The 22,896-nt window shown below is 43.4% G+C and overlaps 1 protein-coding gene across 1 annotated transcript in view; it reads left to right on the forward strand.

Annotated features, from left to right (window-relative positions):
• Positions 1-22,896, forward strand: part of plxnb2b (plexin b2b) — a 113,541-nt gene that overhangs the window by 20,109 nt on the left and 70,536 nt on the right.

Here is a 22,896-nt window from a genome sequence, read left to right on the forward strand (position 1 = left end):
TGGGAAAGAGCCCTTCTAGAAAATACATTATACAGCTAAAAGAGATTGGCGCAGCAGTAGCACTGACAGTAAATATTGCAATGTGAACAAAACTGTCTGACAGAGCTACGAGGTCAGCAGTGGCAGCCCCTTGCTTAAGAAACTGTTAGCAAGCTTACCTTCAAAATTGGAGGGATACGATTAGATGTAAAACCACAGAAGACGAGAGAGCGAAAATTGAACCAGGGTGGAAATTTCGCGCCTCCAAATCAGAGACTATGGTCCTCAGTCGGAAAAGGGTGGCGTGGCCTCTCCAGGTCGGGGATGAGATCCTTCCCCAAGTGGAGGAGTTCAAGTATCTTGGGGTTTTTTTCACGAGTGAGGGAAGAATGGAACGGGAGCTCGACAGACGGATCGGTGCAACGTCTGCAGTGATGCTGACTTTGTATCGGTCCGTTGTGGTAAAGAGGAGCTAAGTCGAAAGGCGAAGCTCTCAATTTACCAGTTGATCTTCGTTCCTACCCACACTTATGGGCATGAGCTTTGGGTCGTGACCGAAAGAACAAGATCCCGGATACAAGCGGCCGAAATGAGTTTCCTCCGCAGTGTGTCCGGTCTCCTTGGAGATAGGGGGAGAAGCTCGGTCATCAGGCAGGAGCTCAGTGTCGAGAGGCTGCTCCTCCGCATTCAGAGGAGCCAGATGAGGTGGCTGGGGCATCTGATTCGGATGCTTCCCAAACGTCTAACTTGTGAGGTGTTCCGAGCACGTCCCACCGGAAAGAGACCGCGAGGACGACCCAGGACATGCTGGAGAGACTATGTCTCTCGGCTGGCTTGGGAACACCTCAGGATCCCTCCGGAAGAGCTGGAAGAAGTGACTGGGGAAAGGGAAGTCTCGGTATCTTTGCTGAAGCTACTTCCCCCGGCGACCCGACCCAGAAAAGCAGTCGACAATGGATGGATCGATAGACACTAATAATTGAATTAAGAATGTATTGTGGGTTAATTCACCTTTTTTTATTTTTCATTTCCAAAAGTCTCCATGGTTAGCTGAAAATGCTAACTTAATGCTGAACTGGAGCACTTTATTCTTCCTGAGCTAACAAGCCACGAATATGACTCCAGCAAAGGTCTGTAATTAACTAAACTCTTCACGAATTTTAGTTTTTGATTTGTTGTTGCTCTTTTAAACGGTAATTTAGGTAGTTAGTCTTTTTATTGAAAGCAACAGAAAGGTGGTGTAATGATAAACATCTGACTCTCACCACTTAATTAAAAGTTCACATTACTCTTTAGCTGCACTTACAGTATCCCCCCATTACTTTTTCCTTTAAATCCAATGTGCGAGCTCATTTTCTTAGGTGGCTACCAGCAGCGCGCCGAGAATCAGCCATTGAAAGGACCCCAGCTGCGGCAGGCCACCTCCAGCCCGCCATTTGGCCGCAGAGCCCCGATAACAGTATTTGTTTAGCCATTAGTCTGGCCCAACTTAGCGGCGCACTTCGCCTCCGGCTGCAGCCGCATTGATAGATGAGGACGGTTGAAAAAGTGGCCAGACGGAGCGCCGATACTTGTAGAGAGAACTCGACACCTTCGAGATCGTTTAACGGAGAACAGCAAAGTTCGATGATGAGTTTACAGTCGCAGCGCGAGTGCTTTAAAGGGGCACAACACACCGAAATACTGTCGTGGAAGTCATTCCGCAGAAGCCAGTCAAGGTGAAATATTGCTGCAACTGCATGCGCTTTCACACACCGAGAGTGAGACGGCATCCTGCAGTCAGGTAGAGGAGGTGATGACTAGATGATGTTCGATTCTGCTGTGACAGCAACACTTGCGTTTGACGCAATAGTCTGGCAGAAGTGGGTGAGATGTTGGTAGGATCCCACTTCTGTTGCAGTTCTCGCATTTGCTCCAGAGGTGGAAAATTTCTGTGTTGAGACTCGTCTACGTTCCCCCATCCCGTTTATGCGTGATTTCCTGGGCTTTGCAGGCACTGCCGTTTTTTAAAGCTCCGGAATGTTTTTGTTTGTTGTGTAAAAAAAAACAGCCCAAATTACATCCAGTATATTGTTTTTTCAGGAATGAGAATTTTCCGCGTTTTTTCAGCTGAAATTGTCACTTTTGTGAAACGTTTAAATCCGTCGAGAAAATTTTGGGGGTATTGCTTGACGCGGGGCGAGTCTGTGATCAAGACCGGCCGCCAGCATCTATCGGCAACGCTCGTCGTGAAATTAGTCACAGCTGTAACCGGGGAAAACGGCATTGCCATCTGTTTGCATTAAATTTGGTGTTTATATAATAACGAAAACATTCCGATTTCCAGCAGCATTTTGGCGGTACTCCGTCGGTATTTTCACTCTGATGTTAACATTTCACAGAGAAGCATTCTGTTTAAAAGACAGCATAGTTATGACTTATAGACATGCGTACGCATAAGTGATATCATACATGAGCGGTCTCCACGTTTGCCAGTATGGCGAAAGTCTCGGAGCGAAAAGTTGAAGATCGTGCCAGGGAAAACGATAATAACCACGGGGTAAAAAACTGTTTCAGATGGGCATGGCTTGAAAAAAGTCTAACCGTGCAGATAGGAACGAAAACTGTATCAACATGTCTAACCCAACACTTACAAAAATTGTTCTTTCCCGGCAAAGTGCTGTGCACTCTGTGATCCGATATGATCAATTATGCAAAAAATATCCAGGAGCATTTCCAAACCAGGAAACACAAAGGTTAAGTTGGACGTAAATTTCTCAAATATTATATAATTGACAACTGTTAATATGATTACGCCTATCTGTAGCACTGGCCCTGTAGATCACGCATTTTATCGCTCACTTTTATATTTCATGATTTTATATATACACACACACACACACACACATATATATATATATATATATATATATATATATATATATATATAAACAACTTACTTGTGTACTTATTTCTGAAGTATAACTTGTAAGTGCAGTAGTATTTTTGATATAAATTTCACTGTCGACGTTTTTATATCTGAAGTCTGGCAAAATGATTGTGGTTGTTTGGACTCATATTTTAAGTTTTCAAAATATGATGATTGCCCTGTATTTACACTGTAAGAAGTAACCAGAGGTCACCATATTAAATTCCCTGTGAAGGCTGAATTAAAGTCCCTTACGTTTGATGCACCACTGAGAAGACAGTTTACAAACCTGAAAGTTTGAATGATTAAAAAAATGAATCCCTTCACACAGATGCGTCGGATTATGACATTAAATCCAATCAGCATAAAATGTGAATTATCAGTCGATGCTGATCAGCCCAAGCAGATTGTTTAAAAATCTACCAATTTGTTGGTATGTCAGAAGGTGTCGTACTTTAACCGACGCTGATGGATTAGAAAAATCATAATGAATGTAATGGTTTGTTTAAAAAAACACTTGTATTCTGTAAATATGAAACAATCCAAAAAGTATTGGACCTTCTGCGTAAACTAGCTCATTACACACCTTTTATAATTCATAAACCTTGCACGTCGGGACTATTGTAAGCCATAAACTTGGATGGCGATGACAATATTGGAAATGCGTAGCTCGGCATGAAGACTGTTGGGTTTCTGTTTAAAATCGTAGCTGCACATGAATAATAAAAATGACGTACAAAGTAACGTTGGCAGCAACTCGCCTGTCATAGAGTACTTATTACCGATACAATATTTTGTAGGTTTTTGAAAGCTAGGATAATTTTGGATGTAAAAGAATACTTCAAATACCAGAGGAGATGGAAGTTCTACTTAAGCGCAAAGAGAAAAAATGTGTTTTTGAATGGATGTTGCTTGCTTTTCTGTTCACCGATTTGTCGGTAAAAAGCGTACGTCTCCCCGGCGTGACCAGAGGGAACGCCTTCCCTCTCGCAAAAAAGCACTTTTTACTTGACAAGCTCTTATTTTTGGCTGCCTAAATATGACCCTGCTGATCTTTATGGAGCGTTACCTGATAGCGTCAAAAAAAAAAAAAAAAAAAAAAATCTAAGCTTGGAACACGGCTGAGCTCCAGCCAACACTTCCCCTGCAAGCGTTTTCCGTCATCATCGGTGACGCCGACACATTTTGACAAGTGACAGGCACCTGGCAGCTCCCACAATGGAACTATTGCGGCTCAGTCGATAACACGTGTGATTGCCTTCCTGCTGTTCTGTCTCCCCGTGGTGCTGTCATCCCTCTTTTCCTGACTTTTTTTTTTGCAAAGGTTTCTCGCTTTTCTCCGGTCCCGAAACTAGGTGGGAGCACAACTTACCACTTACCAAACTTTATTAATTATCATACTAACCTAACACAAGAGAATTCCACTTTGCGGAGGAAGCATGCGAGATGTCTTCATTCTTTTAAGGCATTTAAAATCGACATTTTCTTATTTGAGTGGTTAATAGTTTTTTTTTTGTATCTATCTATCTATATCTATATATATCTATATATATATGAAGTCACTGATGGTGTAGTGGTACACACGCCTGCCTTTTGGTGCGGGCAGTGTGGGATCGATTCCCGCTCAGTGATGGTGTCGATATCTGCCCTGTGACTGACTGGCGAGCAGTTCAGGGTGTGGGCCGCCTTTCGCTCGAAGCTAGCTGGGATAGGCCCCAGCTTTTCCGCAACCCTTGTGAAGATAAGCGGCTTGGATAACATTACATATATATATATATATATATATATATATATATATATATATATATATATATTATATGTGTGTGTGTGTGTGTGTGTAAAACAACATTTTAGTAAAACAACAATTACGTGTATCTGATCTTATATCATAAAAAAATACATTTATCAATACATGCATAGTAGATGTGTGTATATTGGTTTTTAATCTTATATATAAGTTTGTTATATTTTAAATTGTGTGACATGTTACCCTAATATACCACAGACAATGGTTAAGAAAAATAATTTACAGTATTTTGAAAACGATCAGACACTAGCCACAGATCACTCACCGAAAAGTTTTGATTGATTTTAATCTTTAATGTATCGTTTTGGCGGCACGGTGGATTAGCTGGTAAAGCATTGGCCTCGCAGTTCTGACGACCTGGGTTCAATCCCGGCCCCATCTGTGTGGAGTTTGCATCTTCTCCCCCCGTGACTGTTATGTACACATTTTGACGTTGAAAATGAGAGGTCACATGACTGTATTGCGTCTATCCATCCATTTTCTGTCGCCATTGGCATTGGGGGGGGGGGGGGGGTGTTTGGGGGAGCTGGGGCCTCTTCTAGCTGGCTACCACTGGCTCAGTGGCTCCAGAACAGATTTGAACTCACGCGTACACAATGTTGCGATCCCTCTTCTGTCAGGTCACGGGACATTTTGTCTAATCGACCCCCTCCCTCAGTTTAAGGCGTCGCCCGGCGCCACAATTAAGAAATCACGGGGGCAGAATGGCCACCGGGAAGAAATCCATTACACACATTATTGGCTTTAATGATTTCGCTTCACCTGCATCAACGCCAATGAGGCTTGACTCCCGCGACGCATCATGCGCTTTTAGCCTTAGCGGCCGCGGCTTCGGTCCGGTTGCCAGGGCGACGCCGGGTTGCTGCGTCACAGGCTGCTGTGAACTCTCTCAAGTTGTGTGGCCTGTTCGCATTTTCAGTCTTAATAAATCAGAAAGCCCTTGATCACGAGTTTCTCTTCTGTATAACATAAATGGAAAACACGATGCGGCAAAGCGCTACATTTCTCCCTCACTGTGACGTGTCTAAATAATGGTCCTTCCCCTCATATCGACATATAGTCATGGAAAATAATATTAGGCCACCTGTGATTCTTCAGATCCTTGTAAATGTTTCATGCCTGGTACAACCCAAGATTGATTTATTTATACAAATGAGAGGAACAAAAATAGAGCTGATACTTAGCCATTTCCTTGGTTTTCGTGATAATAACCAAAATCACCTAGATAATTAAGATAAGGCATGTAAAATAGGATATAATAAAGTATTTCGGAATGATCTGAAGTTGTGTCGTGTACTTTGGATTATCCAGGTAATATACCTTTAGAGGTACCAGAGATTAAAATAATAAATTAAAGGAACAAGGGTAGTCTAATCATGTTTCCCATGATTAATTCCCGAGCAAAAAGATGCCACAAGCACATTATGGTTTGATCAATAAACCCATACAAGTACTTGGAACCAAGATTCAAACCCCGAACCTCGGGACTGCGAGGCTTAGACACTAATTGTTATTACTAGCACGTTGCCCGTGTGATTATCATTTGCATTCATTCGCAAAAGTTGCTCCCCTGAACCGGAGTTTTTATTAATAAAAAGGGCCTTCTGCTGGAGGATGGCATTTTATGCCTTGACCCGTGATATTTTCATTTTCCATATGTAATAGTTTCCCCTTTGTTTTGGTCGCAAATCATGCACACCCAGGACCTCTACAACTTCTCCCGTGCTTACTTAAAAACTGCATTTCCATACACTTAATATATTTATTCATTTCATATTGCACTTGCCCTCATTTGGGTCTCAAGTGCGGTGGGGTTGCCCGCCCTGGACTGCTTGCCAGCCAATCACAATAAACTCCACTTTTTAATCAATAGTTGAGTACATTTTGGCTGTGTGGAGATACAAAAGAAGAAGAGAATAGTAGCAGATATGGCTGCAGTTATTGAATCATTTTAGAATCAGTTATTCTGTCATACACCCTAATCTGATATGAGATTTCATTTTGCAGTAATAAGAAAACTGTGCTTGTGAGGCGCAAGTGTTATTGTTGGCCATTTGTACTTTGGAGTCTCCATTTTCATCTCCCACACTATAGAGCTCGTGCAAGTGACGTCACCATTTCCACGGCGCCATATTGAGGGTCCAAAAGAGCTGCTCGACAGTGTGGGGGGGACACTGAACCGGAGCAGAATGTTCACAAAGCCAAAGACTTGTTGTGCTGTTGGTTGTTACGACAGACGAGACCGATATCCAAAGAGGTCTTTCTATGGAATACCAGCTGAAAAGATGAGAAAAGATCAATACGCATTGTTCTCAAATGAGTCCAATGCGTATTTAAAAAAAGAAAATAAACCGTCGGTCATACAGAGGTTTACGTATTTTAACGTGTGGCCGCAATATGCTTCCGTGCACAGGGGCTGAAACCTATCCCAGCGGTTTGTCATGGAGAGGTTTACCGAAGTTTAACATGAGGCCGCAACACGCTTCCGCGTTCACGAGCCCTCAACCCGTCGTCGTCGTCTTTTTTTTTTTTTTTCAAATCATAGTTAATGAATGCTAATTTGTGTAAAACCAGGGCTCATTTATTTAAATATTGGTATTTGTATTGAAAAAATCTGAGTGGCTCCATCACTATGTGGGATTTATTCTTGATTGAGAACAGATCTAGCAACGAAGTATTTGTATGCGTCCAGACTTTTTTAGCCTTTCAAACAGTGTAAATCTTGACAACTTACTCACCAGATCCATGTGTAGATCCAGTTTTACAAGACAAGCGGTTTAACAGTCCACTTTCTTATTGGCGTAAACATCGACTTAGGCATTAAATACGGGTCCTCTATGCCAAGTGTCTCTCATTTTTCCACGTACCTTCGTTTATTATCACCTTCTAAATGTTTAACGGTATTGCACAAAACTCTGGGAGACGTATTTTTGTTTTGTCTCAACGGACTTAGCATTGAACAATGCTTTGGTTGGCCGGCGATATGGCCAGTCACATGGTTTCGGTGATATAGGTGCACGGAGCTCTACAATAGCTGTGGCCTTGAGTGCGTGTGACTTTAAAAGGTGGGGCCTGACCTGCTGAGTGACGTGGGAGTCAAGGAATTAGGGGGTCTAGTTGGCCGTTGTGAGGTGAAGTTAGTGCCTGGCTGTGAGCTGGCTAGCCGTTAGCCAATCTGCATGCTATTGATTGCCTTGGTGTCAGTTGTGCTATGTGTTTATGGACCACGTTCGATGACAAATGTTGTGACTCTAATTTTGTTACCTTTTGTTCAAAATTGACCACTTGTGGGGTTGTTACAATATGTTCTAACAACTGGTTGGAGGGTAAATGAAACTAGCTAATATCAGTAAGTCATCTTGTATTGGCGATTGTAGATGTGCTGTTGTAGTACGAAACTAAGTTCTATTGTACATTAGACACATTGGACTTCATCCCGTTTTTCAAGTACAAAAATATCCCAAACTTTGGACATTATCAGTCTTTTATGCATTCTTTCCTCCTGGTTGGCAACTTATTTCTACAAGGGGTGTTGTGCGAATCAGCAGTAAAAATTTTGCCTCAGAGACTTTTTGGGTTATCAAGTTATTCGATTCATAAGAAGCAAGCTGACCCAAATTCCACGCAGTCAGGCTCTGTACTCATGACATTTCCCATTTAACAGTGGCTCACTTATTTTAACGCTTTTTTTTTTTTATAGTTAAGAGCGCTTAAGGAAGTGATAACACTTCCAGTGCACCTCATTATGGCTGACTTTGACAGTTGAGAATGCCGAGAGGTCCCTAAAAAAAAATTGCCTGTACGCTTAATAAAATGTTTTCAGGTGGGGGTATCTTGACCATGGAATGGATTATTTCTAGTTGTTATTTACAAAGATAAGAAATGTTTAGATGTTCCACGGTTTGCTGCCGGGCAATTGTTCACCACAACAACGTTAGTTGATTACCACTCTCTTGATAGTGTTGATCAAAAGTGAGTATTATTGAAGCCAGAATTTTTTTTACCGCTGTCGTCTTGGATTTCTTTGGATGAGTGAGCCGGATGAAACGTCTTTGATGTCTTTTAAACTCGACGGGAGTGAAGCGATTTAGTTGTTTGATTGAAGGAGCCAGAGCCCGTTTGAACCGCGCCGCCAGTGTCTATCACGTTTGGTCTTGGCAAGCAGCAGACTTGTTAAATGATAAATGGAAGTTATGTAATGGAAATATATTGGCAATTTTTCTTTTCATATTTTTCGTAGTCTCTTGACGAGCAAATACATCAAAAAATAAAGCAACTTTACACGTCCTATTTCTCGTCTTGTCTAAAATTAGCTGGCTCACCAGCGTGACCCGGTCTCGTCGCAGGTGAACGTTGGGACACCTTTGCCAGTTAACTACTGGGCCAATAGAATTTTGTTACCTTGGCAACCAGAGATGAGCGATGGAATTGAAGAGGCAAGCAAAAGTCTTCCGGTTCAGTGTCAGTGCACCTCCCCCGAAAAAAATAAATAAATGCAGCTCTGCTTACCGTTTGACATGATGCTGCGTGGTAAGAACTTGTTAAAGGGATGTCGGGGTGTTTCAGACAGTGAAGTCCAGTGACCGGGTCGCGACAGTTGCTTGAAAGTGGCTCTGAATCTTTGCCCATCTTAGCTTTTAGGTCACAGACAAAAACTCTTTGTGAGGAGCATCTTTATGTAAATTAGCCCCAGTGTTACATACATAGCGGCTTCAGGAAAAAGCCAGATGACAAAAAGACGTACCGTCTTGTTTAATTTCACATTTAATGGACGAGCAGGCACTCAGCTATTTGTACACCCGCCAATGGAAAAAGTCCCTTTTCCATAATATTTCCCTTTTAAGAACAACCTCTTCCAGCTTTTGTTTCCAAACATAATGAAGTTCCTTCCAACGCAAATCAGCCATTGAATGCAGTCCATTAGCGGTTTGTGCGCGCATCAGCTGCCGTCTGGGCACAGCAGAGGTGCTCTTGGCTTCCGAAGAGGCGCTCCTCTCTCGGCCAGTTTAATCGGCTCCCCGCCATGTGCCAGCTGTGTCCGCGCAACAAACACTCACTCTCAGGGAAAAAAAAAAAAAAAAAAAACTGAAAAAACCTCCCTCCCACGCTTGGTAAAGCGACGACGTCCAAGTTAGCATTGGGAAGGAATATACCAAGATGTTACATGACATGCTTATTTCTTGTCTCGCTGCAATCAGCCCGTTTTAGTAGGTGCTCTTGAGTCGTGCAAGTTAGCAAGCACTCATCCCGGCCCATATACTCTTGGTCCATTGGCAATTCCAGCTTTTTGTTACCATGACGACTGGGGACGGAGCCAGAACTTTATGACGGGTTTGCTTCAGGGTTTGCCTCTCGTTATCTCGCCGGTAAGTTTATGTGTAACGGGACTGTTTGCTAACACAAAATACTGCTTGAATGTGAAGGAGGATCCACTTACTGCGTTGCCCTCAACACGCGGGAAGGTATGTTGCACATTTCAGCCATTTCTGAAACACCGGAGGAACCGTAAAAGACAATGAGCAGACTCACTCAGCCTCGTCCGGGCACTCGCGCGGATTTGTCGATTTTCATACTTCCAGGCCCCGCCCCTTAAAGACATGGATGTGCACAGACACTACGATACTCAAAAGAGTATTTTCTATATTCCGTAATTTCCAGTCCGGTTTATGCGGTGATGCGGCTAATTTGTGCATTTTTTCTAACGGCCGCAAGGGGGCACTCGAGTGAAAAAGGTAAGAGTGAGACCGGTTGAATATTTATGCCGAGGAAGTGACTTTTACCGGTCTTCTTCAGGTTAATGCGCATGCGGGTAGAATTTTGGGAATTTTTCTACTTTTTCTACATCCGTGCCAGTCTGGAACTTCCCCATCCATGCTTCTTCCGCGTGTTCATTTTCGCTCCGCGTGCATTTCGCTATGGACGTCTCACAAAGCCGAACACAGCGAATGAAAGAATACAGACACAAATGCGAACGTATTGTTTGTTATTTATCAACCGGAAAACAAGTTCCAGCATTGAACAAGATTGTTCGGGCTCAGTCATGAAGGCACATTGGGGATAGAGAAAGTAAATGTCATATCACCCGAACCCATACCCTACTGGCACGAATGTAGAAAAATTCCCAAAATTTGAAAAATTCTACGTACATGTGCATTAATCCCAAGGGGAGTTTTCAGCACGGGGAAGCGCTCAGACCATCACACCCGGCCCTGTTAGCGCTGCACTAGCGTGTTACTGCCTTGTCTCAGTCTCAGTGGTTTTTACCGGTATGTTTTTTTTAACCGCCTCTGTTAGTGCGGCGCTAGTGTTACTGCGGCGGCGCGACCATTAGCGTTAGCGTGGTGGCGCTAGCATTAGTGCAGCGGAGGCGCTAGTGTTAGCGTTAATGCGGCGGCCCGAGTGTTAAACTCTATGTGTACCGTCTTTGTAAATATGTCATGTTTCAATGTGGGTTTCAATGTGGGCGCTTGCGGCTTTTACACAGCTGTGGCGTATGTATGTACGTAATTATTATTTCCTTTACCAATGTACTGGGCGAGGCTGATAACCAGGTGCGCTCTGTAGGCCGGGAATTACGGTACTGTATTTTGCCTTTGAAATAAGTTTTTGTTCAAATATATTTTTAGTTTAAAATATATTTCTGATTTAAAAATATTTTTAAAGTGTGTTTTAGTTAAGTAAAGAAATACGTCGTCTCTCTGGGCGGCACGGTGGATCAGCTGGTAAAGCGTGGGCCTCGCAGTTCTGATGTCCCGGGTTTCAATCCCGGAGCCACCTGTGTGGAGTTTGCATGTTCTCCCCGTGCTTGCATGGGTTTCCTTTGCGCGCTCCGGTTTCCTCCCACATTCCAAAAACATGCAACATTAATTGGACACTCTAAATTGCCCCTAGGTGTGATTGTGAGTGCGGCTGTTTGTCTCTATGTGCCCTGCGATTGGGTGGCAACCCGTTCAGGGTGTACCCTGCCTTCCTGCCGGTTGACAGCTGGGATAGGCTCCAGCACTCCCTGCGACCCTCGTGAGGATAAGTGGTGAAGAAAATTGATGGATATTCTCTCTGTATTAGATTTTCACCTATTGCAGGTTGGTCTGGTACACCGTACAAGCTACTTCTCTGGGACAAATGAATGCAGTTTGATACATACTTCTGAAATAATGAAATAATCAAATTACCTTTTAATATGTGTTATCAATAATGAATGATACTCATCTATTTGAAGACACTGGTCATGCAGATTAATTCTCACAATACAGGATTTACTCAGCAATGATTTAACAACAGAGAAAAGAGATCAACTTACGAAACCATTTTGATAAAATAGACAATTTTCAAATGATCACATTCATCGGAAATCACAATGTTCCATGAGCGCTGAGGTAATTGTAGAACAGGTGAGTTGTCTACCCATGATGCCCCCCACCGCCCCAAACAACGGCAGGCCCGCTTACTGCCGCGTCTCTGTCCGTCAAATCGAAAAGGAAGACTTGCCAAGCCTGACAGCGAGGTAATTGTTCACGCGGAAATTGGCTTTGCCGTTGTCGCGCGTCACACGCCGTCTTCCCGCAAAACTGCGGAAACAATTTTACCAAAGGTGGGATAAGCGACCGTTCCAAGGGTATTGTGGGTAGGGGTGGTGGTGGGTGGGGGTGGGGGTGGGGGGGGGGAGCAAGAGAGTCTCCTTGCACTTCATGTTTCGTTTTTAAATGCGGGGCTCAGTGGAGCAGGGGGTTGGCTGAATTACGCACAACCCCTCATTTCCAGCTGCGTTGTCATGTTGCCTTTTACACACGCTATCAGGCCTTTTCAGACCCCCTCGTGGGGACACACACACACACACATGCAAAAGACAAGATGCGTTTGAGTTCATTTAACCCTTTGTTCACCTCTTCCAGCGCCCCGTCGTGATGCCTCTGGGGTCAACTCATTTAATAGCTGTTCACTTTTTTTTTTTTTTTTATCTTCTTTCCGCACCGACATACGCGCGCATCGGCGTCACAGGCCAGCATGTGTCAAAAGCAGCTTTCCGCTCAAGAAAGTGCTGAATGTGAATAAGATCGCAGTATGGGGTTTCGGTATATCCTATTATGTTCTCAGATGTTGGGGGTGGGGGTGGGGGGGGGCTTCGCTTTCCGTGTCGGGCTCAAAACCTGCAAGCTCCGCTTTTTGTGTTTTATAGTCCTGTAGAAGTTGAGTGTTGACTCTCAAACGTGCGTTTTGCATTGGAATCAAGTCCTAAAATGTGAACCTGGCATCTTTTCGCGTTTGGCTCTTTATGAACTTGGGGCTTGTAATATATCCTGAGCTATTTTGCTGCATAACTCGCATATTAGCATTTTTTGGTGCTATTTCTGAAATTCCTGAAGATGACCTGAGATGGAGGCGGCACGGTGGATCAGCTGGTAAAGCGTTGGCCTCACAGTTCTGAGGTCCCGGGTTCAATCCCGGACCTACCTGTGTGGAGTTTGCATGTTCTCCCCGTGCCTCCGTGGGCTTCCTCCGGGTACTCCGGTTTCGTCCCACATTCCAAAAACATGGAACATTAATTGGACACTCTAAATTGCCCCCAGGTGTGATTGTGAGTGTGTCTGTTTGTCTCAATGTGCCCTGCGATTGGCTGGCAACCAGTTCAGGGTGTACCCCGCCACCTGCCCTTTGACAGCTGGGATAGGCTCCAGCACTCCCCGTGACCCTCGTGAGGATAAACAGCGAAGAAAATGGAAGGATGGTTGGAGCTGAGATGGAGACAAAGACCTGGTTAATAGGAAAGTAACAATCGGTGTCAATGAAGTATTTTAAAGTGATACATTTTGACTGTTGTCAGATCCTAGTCTCTCAGGGAGTAGTTAGGTTTAACCTGAGTTTTTAGCAGACATTGTTCCAATAGGGTATTTGTTGCATGTGTAAATGGATATTAAAAAGTTCCATGTAATAACAACCATTTTTAAAAAAAATCCTTGAGAACTGGAATTTTGTTGCCACTGTCCTTGAAGTGGCGGCACGATGGCTCAGTTGGTAAAGCGTTGGCCTCACAGTTCTGAGGACCTGGGTTCAATCCCAGCCCCGCCTTTCCATGTTCTCCCCCGTCCCTGTGTGGGTTTCATCCGGGCACTCCGGTTTCCTCCCACATCCCATATAAAACATGCAACATTAATTGGACACTCTAAGGTGATTGTGAGTACGACTGTTTGTGGCCTGCGATTGACTGGCAACCAGTTCAGGGTGTAAGCCGCCTCCTGCCCGTTGACAGCTGGGATAGGCTCCGGCAACTCCCCGCGACCCTTGTGAGGATAAGCGGCTAAGGAAATGGATGGATTGACGTCCTTGAAGTTTCAGCGCAAGAGCTGTTAATCATTCCCATTTGACAGAAATGAGGAACTTTGGATCCCCCCTGACCCCGTACTTATTTTGCCTAATTGTAAAACTTTTAATGTGCAAATTACAAGCCACCTCCCGTCTTAACTTGAACCCCCCCAACCCCCACCCCACCCCCAACACGTTAGACGCTCCAGACAGCCACGAGAGTGCCATGTGGTTCTGAGAAACGTGATGGGTGCTTTTAATGGCCTGTGTCACAAGATCACAGTGTGCTGGTGTGGTGGCGATCAGAGTGGGATTACCTTGTCAGCACTTCAAACCGTGTGTGTGTGTGTGTGTGGTGTACATCTTTCTATCCGCTAAAGCCCTAAAATATGTTGGGTGCACGTCTGACATTTTTTCAATCATCTTTGAGTTTCCTCTGCTGAGAGGTGCTTTTTTTTTTTTTGTGGGTGGCGGTCGCACACTCTGCTCGTGGGGGGTGGGGGGGGGGAGCGAGGGCAGTTTTCAGCCCCCACACCGCGTGCGTCTGTCTGAGTGACACACCTGAATTTCCTCATCTGCGCCAAGCCCTCCCGACAATTCTCATTTCAATTTGAGTGGTGACTTGGCGCTTTGTTTATGTTCCCTTTGCAGGTTAAAGGATCACATCAATCATGTTTTAAAGAACCGCGAAAAATAAAGTAAAATAAACACACATGCTGACATCAGCCTACCCCGTTGATGCGCCTGATCTACAGTTTCTGCCGATTGGTCCTCCACAGTCTAGTCTTTGCTGCAGTGTTGCCCTTCCTCTCCTCTTAGATTCAATTTGTCTCCTTAGGCTGGAGAAGTAAATATCGGAGAAGGTCATTCTCCCCGTTGTAGTTTACTGTATCTTGTTCTGACAGATTCTTTCAATGTGCTGTGGATTTTGCAATCCAGGGTCTCATATTTTCTGCGAGCGCTTTGATTCACTGATGCATTTGAAACACTTTGCCGCCATACCATAGAATAGAGCTCATGCACGTGACATCACCATTTTCACACCGCCATATTGCCGGTCTAAAAGAGCTGCTCGACAGTGTGGGGGGCATTGAACCAGAGCAGAATATACACAATGCCGGAGACTTGTTGCGCTGTTGGTTGTTACAAAAGACGAGACGGATATTCAAAGAGATCATTCTATGGATTACAAGCCGAAAAGACCAGAAAAGATGGATTTCGGCAATTAAACATGATAGTTCCCAACCAAATACACACAACTGTGTAGTGATCACTTCACTTCAGGTAAGAATTATTCTTCTCAATCTCAAATTCCCAAGAAGTATTTATAATGCCAAGTTGGCCCATTTGAGAACAGTGCGTTTAAAAAAATAAATAAATAAATAGCGACAGGGGGTCGTCTCCAATGTACACAAAGCGTGTTGCGGCCACACGTTAATCTTCGGTAAAACTCTCACCGACAGATGACAAATTAGTCCAATGGGTATTTAAAAAAAGAAAATAAACAGTCACACAGAGGTTTACTGAAGTTCGTGTGGCCACAACACGCTTCCGTTGTTGGAGACGACTCGCTGTCGTTCCCCCCCCCCCCAATCATAGTTAATGAATGCGAGTTTGTGTAAAACCAGGGGTCATTTATTTAAATATTCCACTATGTGGGATTTATTCTTGATCAAGAAGAGATCCAGCTACGAAGTATTTGTATTCATGCAGACTTTTCTACGCTTTCAAACTCTTCCGTGTAAATCTCGACGACGTACTCACCCGATCTATGTGTAGATGCAGCTGTCCAAGACAAGCGGAAGCGGGTTAAAAGTCCAATTTCTTATCGGCGAAAACATCGACTTCGGCATAAAATGTGGGTCTTCTATGCCAAGTATCTCTCATTTTTCTACGTACCTTCGTTTATTATCACCTTCTAAATGTTTATCGGTATCAGACAAAACTCTGGGCGTTGTGCTATAAGACGTATTTTTGCGTCGTCTCCAACCGACTCAGCATTGAAGAATGCTTTGTTTGACCGACACTTCCGGCCAGTGACGTGATTTGATGACGTAGGTGCACGAGCTCTATTTACACACTCAGTAACGTTAGCGTACCGTGTTGCCATGCCTTGGCTCCTGTTGCTCCAGTTTTGTAGTACACAGTCAAATTTTGTTTTGGAATGCTGCCCCAAGTCTACACACAGGTCAGACTTGTGTCCTTAAGAAAAAGAGAGAAACATTTGAGGTTAAGCGACTAGACGTGACAAAACAAACACACTTGGTAATGTAAATTACGCTATAGCCCTGGACGTAGCGCCGCAATCTCCATTTTGCTGCAGTTTTCTTTCTCCTCTCGCATAAAATTGGTCCCTTTAATCTGACCCACGCTGTCCTCCCTTTGTTTATTTCTCGTCATTCCAATCGATGCATTCAAGTTCAAACCCAGCAGAGCTAAGCCGCGCTCGCGGGAAGGCGCCATTATACCTGCCGCGCTGCTGTCTCACCGAGGTTCAAAATAAATAAATAAATGCGTCAAAAGTGCAGAGAAGAAAATGTCTCATTTGTCTTCATTTGGTCTGTTATTAATTCCACAATTGGCACATTCAAAGAATCACATTTGCAGATAGGCCCCGTCTTCATTAGCGCATGACACGTCTCGCCATTATTTGTCTCCAACCGCGGGAGGCTTCATTAGCTGCCGGCTGACGCGGAGCTCGGCTCGCTAATTTTAGCTGCCTCAATTTCTTCCAGAGTAGCCACGTGTTGGATGCACTCGCCGCTTGTCGTGTATTCCTTCGGGCGGGGGAGAATAAGGGTAGAGATTGGCTTCATTCCACCTGCGCTCATCCCCCTGCCAGACGTTTGCCTCTTTTCTCCTCTTTGAAGCCTCTTTAATTCCTGTGATCAGGATTAGGTGGGGGGGGGGGATGAAAAGTGCCAGGGACATCGGGAGACATTGGAGGAGAGAACACAGACTCCTTTTGAAATATGTCAAGAATTGCCTGCGCACTGACCCACAATGAAGCAACAGAAGGAAATTCACATTCTCTCTTCATTTTTTTTTTTTTTGCTCCCAAAGTGGGTGAATAGGAGTGTTTGAAGAGTTTTCTCTAACCTAAATGAGCGACTGCAGACATTGTACTCCCCCGACGCTGTCACAACGTTGTATTAAAATCCGCTCAATTGCCCCCACAGACAGACGTCACGATCCAACTCTCCACGGCGTCTGTGCGGTCGTCCTCGTGGCCCGCCCGACGGAAATATGCATACGCGGCGCTCGCTATTAACTGCACAGTCAATAATGGCCACGCGTTCAGAGAGGAGGTCACGCTCTAGTTGCTCTTCATATTTACAAACGCGGCCGATATTTAGACTTGCCGGCCTTCCCCAGTCGGACGGAATCCGCTCCAGCGACCCCGTTGTGCTGTTTTTGTTTTGCCGAGTTTGAACAAGAAATGTATATACAGTACATGTGTGTGTGTGTGTATATATATATATATATATATATATACCCCACAGACCTTTGACCCGAGCTAAAAATCACGCGTTTCTGCATTCCGTCTCCAGTGTTTACAACAGAAATAACAAAAATATTTCCACAGCAAATCTCCTGACTTTGCCTCAGTGTTTTCCAAATGGACACCACAAACAAACGAAATGTCACGCGGCTCGCCACCCGACTCGAACCGACTTTGACGACACCGAACAAAGAGCACGTGTCGGAATGTCAATTTGCTGCCGCCACAACAAGCGACTTTTTTTTTTGTTGTTGTTGCTTTCCGGGAAGGCCGTCTGCATTGTCGCTCCAACGTCTGAGTCTTGAGAGGCATTGCCAAGAAAGATCTCTCTGATAAAATCCAGCTTTGGCTTTGAATAGCGCGTCTCCACAGGAGCAAACTTTGCTTATCTTGAGTCTTTATTGAAGAGTTTAATGCAGTCAGTGTTTTGGGCCCATTCCCTGCCTTTCTACGATGTTTCTTTTTTTGTTTTGCTTGCTGATGAACATCTTGTTCCTCTGCTGCTAACTAAAACCAGACTTGCTCATTGTATTCCCTGTAATTGCCATCAAATACTTGAAGTTATCAGTCTTCGCCGCCAGTCCTTGAGATTTTGTTTCTGCAAAGTTTGTTTTTATGAGTCTGCTACAAATATGGGTGCAAAATTGCAGGCGTGCTTTAAATAAGATTATTTTGTGAATGTTGAAAGATAAAGGGCCCATTCTGGAGTTTAAAAAGTAGTGTCCAAGGGGAAAAATGGAGGTCAAACCTAAAGAAAATGCCACTTCAGTTCAGTTAGCATCAACAAAGCAAAGCAAATTTATTTGTATAGCCCATTTCATACGCGAGGTAACTCAAAATGCTTTGCATGATTAAAGGCATTTGAAAAGAAACCAATAAAACATTTTAAACGGGATAAAAACAATAAAAATGACAAAATATTTTTAAAAAGACACTTAAAACCGCATACAGTGCAAGTAATACGATCAAAAAGTGGATTTATTCTAAAAAGCATGACAAGGAAGAGTTTTTAACCTGAATTTAAAAAGATTCCCACTTCGGGGCTGACCTCACCCTCTATGGGCAACTTCTTCCATTTGTGTGCAGCATAATAGCTAAATCCTGCTTCGCCATGTTTGCTTCGGACTCAGCGCTCCACTATTTGACCCGAGTCAGTCGATCTCAGAGCTCTACTGGGTTTGTATTCTGTAAGCATTTCTTTCATGTATTCAGTACCTAAATCATTTAGTGATTTGTAGACCAGTAGCAGAACTTTAAAATCTATTCTAAAGCTGACTGGAAGGCAGTGCAAGGACTTTAGGATTGGAGTTATATGATCTGACCTGCTGAAGCTGTTTAATACTCTATTTTTGGGGGAGTCCAATCAGAAGACCATTACAATAGTCAAGTCTACTTGAGATAAAAGCATGGATGAGCTTTTCCTGGTCCCTTGACACATACAAGACTTCACTCTAGATATGTTGTTCAAATTGTGATTGATTTGATATGATTGTTGAAAGTCAGGTCAGAATCCATCAGAACACCGAGGTTTCAGACTTGGTCTTTGGTTTTTAAAGATCGAGAGTCCAGGTGTTCACTAGCAGCAATTCTCTTTTCTCTATTGCCAAAAACAATTTTCTCAGTTTTGTTGTGATTTAGTTGAAGAAAATTTTGGCTCATCCATTTATGTATCTGACTTAGGCAGAAGTGATGCTCAAGCCACGCGAATAATCACTGAATTAAATGTTAAAATTGTGCATAGTACAATCGCTTAAATTCATTATATATATATTTTTTTTCTCTCTTTTTTTTAATCCAGTATATATTTCTTAAGTGCAGTTCAATTGTATTTAACTTTCAGATACATTTTTTTTTATTCATCTTATGTGCACTTGATTTTAGTTGAACCTTGATTGAAGTACAATTTATTTTTCCATTTTTAAGTTTAGTTTTTAATGTTGTAACAGTGCTCCAAGTTACAGTGCCTTACAGTGCTCGTTTTTTTTCTCGCTACTGAATGTTGCTCACGACGGTGCTACTTGGAGACCTCCTACGTGTATTTTAGGTGGTACTTGAATGAAAAAAGTTTTGAGAACCACTGACTAAAGGATTGTCATCATAATTGCTGATTCTTGGCTTTTTGTTTTGTTCTCATCACAACAGAGAAGCAAAACTGATGGCATTGAGGACCCGTAACTAGACGAAATAACCCAAAAGCTCGAAGAAAATATGGTTGTTATTGTTGATGCAATCAATCTTCATGATTGCCACCACCCTGCAAAATCAAAATAAACAAATAATTTTAAATAATCCCTCAGTCGACCAAGTCCCGTATAGGAGATGTGCTTTTATTATGCTGTCACATAAACGTCCCCTTAATGTACTACTTGGGCTTTTCCGCTTAGCCACACCATCTCTCACACTGCCAACTCAACATTTTTTTTTCTTTTTTAGATTAAAGCATAAAAGCAAAACAATTGCTCACATTTCAACCCTGGCTAGACACCGATTTTATCGCTCAATTTGAATGCGGGTGAAGTGTTTTAAAACATCCGAACACATTCATGCAGGGTTGAGGGACCCCCCCTGGAGATGTTAGTGCTCTAACTACACTATAAAAACGCTCAAATATACTCGTGGTTGGCTTTAATGCGACGCCCGGCGAGTGTGTGTGCGGAGTGGTAACTGGATTTGTACGTATTCACCTCCGCCTGCGCAAACAGCGGAGGCCGTGACACCTGCCCGTCATCTGCTGGACCCGAACAAGACGTTTTACAGTTGGCTCTTCTTTTGAGTTTTGTTTCTTTTAGTCTTTTTTTTTTTAAAGAGGACTCCTTGCGCTTCACGGGGGTATCATTTTTAATGCAGCTGCATTTGGAACAAATCCAGAGGTTTTTAAATGGGCTTTATTGCGTTTTGAGAGGCAGTGAGGAAGCGAGGCGTGTCCTGACCACACATACTTAAGAATCAGAATCAGCTTTAATGGCCAAGTGTGTAAAACACATGAGGAATTTTTCTCCGGCAGTTGGTGCTGGCCTAGTACGACAATGAGAACAAGCAACAAGAACAAAGAACAAGAGATATTTCTGTTTATAACTATCAACTATTCCTTATAAGACGTGCAAGATTTAAAATCTATATACCGTAATTCCCGGTCTACAGAGCGCACCTGGTTATAAGCCTCACCCAGTACATTTGTAAAGGAAATACCATCTGGTACAGACAGTACATACGCTGCAGCCGTGTAAAAGCCGCAAGTGCCCACATTGAAACCCACATTGAAACACGAGATATTTACAAAGAAACAGGGTACACAGAGAGTTTAATGCTAACGCCGCCGCACTAACGCTAGTGCTGCTGCTAGCGCTAGCGCTGCTACTCTAACACGAGCGCCACAGTGCTAACGCTAACTCCGCCGCACTAACACTAGTGCCATCCTAACAGGGCCGGTTAAAAGAACATACTAGTAAAAATCACCGAGACGTGGGAGTAACACCCTAGCATAGCGCTATCACGGCCGGACCGTTAAAAGTCACTTCTTCGGCACATATATTTCACCGGTCTCACTCTTACCTCTTCCGCTCGAGTGCCCCCTTGCGGCCCTCAGAAAAAAATGCACAAATTAACTGCATCACCACATAAGCCGCAGGGTTGAAAGCGTGTGAAAAAATTTGCGGTTTATTGGCTGGAAATTATGGTAGATAAGTGTGTTAACAATATCAATTGTGCAAAGGGAGCAGTTAAAGTAACACAATGTATATATTACTAATACCAATACTGATTGGACTAGCAGGATGTGAGTGAGTATCCTAACCTGGCACAAGGCAGAAAAATAGTAGGTTTGGTGATCCAGAATTTAATGACTTAATTGCCAGAGGGGGGAAAACTGTTCGAATGCCTGCTACTTTTGACTTTCATTGATCTGTAGCGTTTTCCCGACGGAAGGAGCTGGAAGAGCTGGTGACAGGATGTGGAGGGTCCGAAAGGATCCTGCCTGCTCTGGACCTGGTTCGCGTTGCGTGCAAGTCCTCGATAGTGGGTAGCGTGGTGCCGACAATCCATTCAGCGGTTTTGATTGTCCGTCGCAGTCTGAGATTGTCCGTTTTTGGGGCGGCCCCAAACCAGACTGTGATGGAGGTACACAGTACTGATTGGATGACCGCTGTGTAGAACTGTCTCAGCAGCTCTTGTGGCAGGCTGCGCTTCCTCAGAAGCCGCAAGAGGTACATCCTTTCCTGGGGTTTTTTGAGGATGGAGTTGATGTCCGTCCCCCACTTCAGGTCCACTGAGACTGTAATTCACAAGAACTTGAAGGTCGCGACGGTTGACACAAGACAGTTGGACAGCGTCAGGGGCGGCTGTGGTGAAGGTTGCCTCCTGAAGTCCGCAATCATCTCCCACAGTCTTTGGAGTGTTCAACGCCAGGTTGTGTTGAACACTCTCAAGACTGTGGAAAAAAACGAAAAGAAGATTGCATATCAATGCAAATGGAAAGAAAGTTTAGAATCGGTTGGGGGTGGGGAGAATCATACTTTTCGATAAAGCACACGAAAACCATCTTTTTAAACTTAAATCCAAACGATCCCTTCAGACCACATGATTACAGAACAGCGGCGGAACAAATACCCGAGTCGGTAAATTTAAAGCCGTCTTCCCTCATACGAGCAGGAGCAGGTGCTGGAGACTTTTGGCTCTGCATGACCTTTTTTTTTGCCTCGAGGCAGTCTTTTATCCTGCGAACCTAAATCTACATAAACAGCAAGTTCACCTGTTTTGGAGGCAAATATGTACACCGCTGTTGGTCAGGTTCCACACACAAATCAAACTTTTGTTGGATGACATGTTCTGTCGGCGCTTCTGTGTCTGACAACATGGATGTAGTTTTTTATTTTTTTAAACTGCTCAAAGCGATGACAAATGGTATTCAACTGAAGTAATCCATGCATGTCACAGTGAACAGCTGTTACATGAACTACTTTTTTTTTTTTTTGCCCTTAAACAAAATAGTTCTCCAGAAAACAGGTCACAGTTGGGATTATTTATAGTCTAACGGGGTCACCGAGAACATTGACTGTCAGTCAAGTGTACGTTGAAGATAACCACTATAAATATTGAAGCACTCAAGTAAAACAAATACCTCTATAAACACTGTTGAAAAAAAAAACAAACATTATCCCAAATGCCTCAATTTATTTTTTAACGTTATCATCTCACACAAGTTTAAATGGAAGTTGTTAGAATCACACGTTTCAATATTTTTTAAAAATGTTACGCTAAAATTGCAACTCAAATAATTGCAATCAATTTTCATCATTTTTAAAAATATTTGAAAAGTAAGCTAATATTGAAAAAACAAAATAAAATGTTTTAAAATCAAATAAGAAATATATCAACTATAGAAAATGTGTATTATGTAATTTG

Source organism: Syngnathoides biaculeatus, chromosome 6 (assembly GCF_019802595.1).
Source record: "Syngnathoides biaculeatus isolate LvHL_M chromosome 6, ASM1980259v1, whole genome shotgun sequence".
Lineage (NCBI taxonomy): Eukaryota > Metazoa > Chordata > Actinopteri > Syngnathiformes > Syngnathidae > Syngnathoides > Syngnathoides biaculeatus.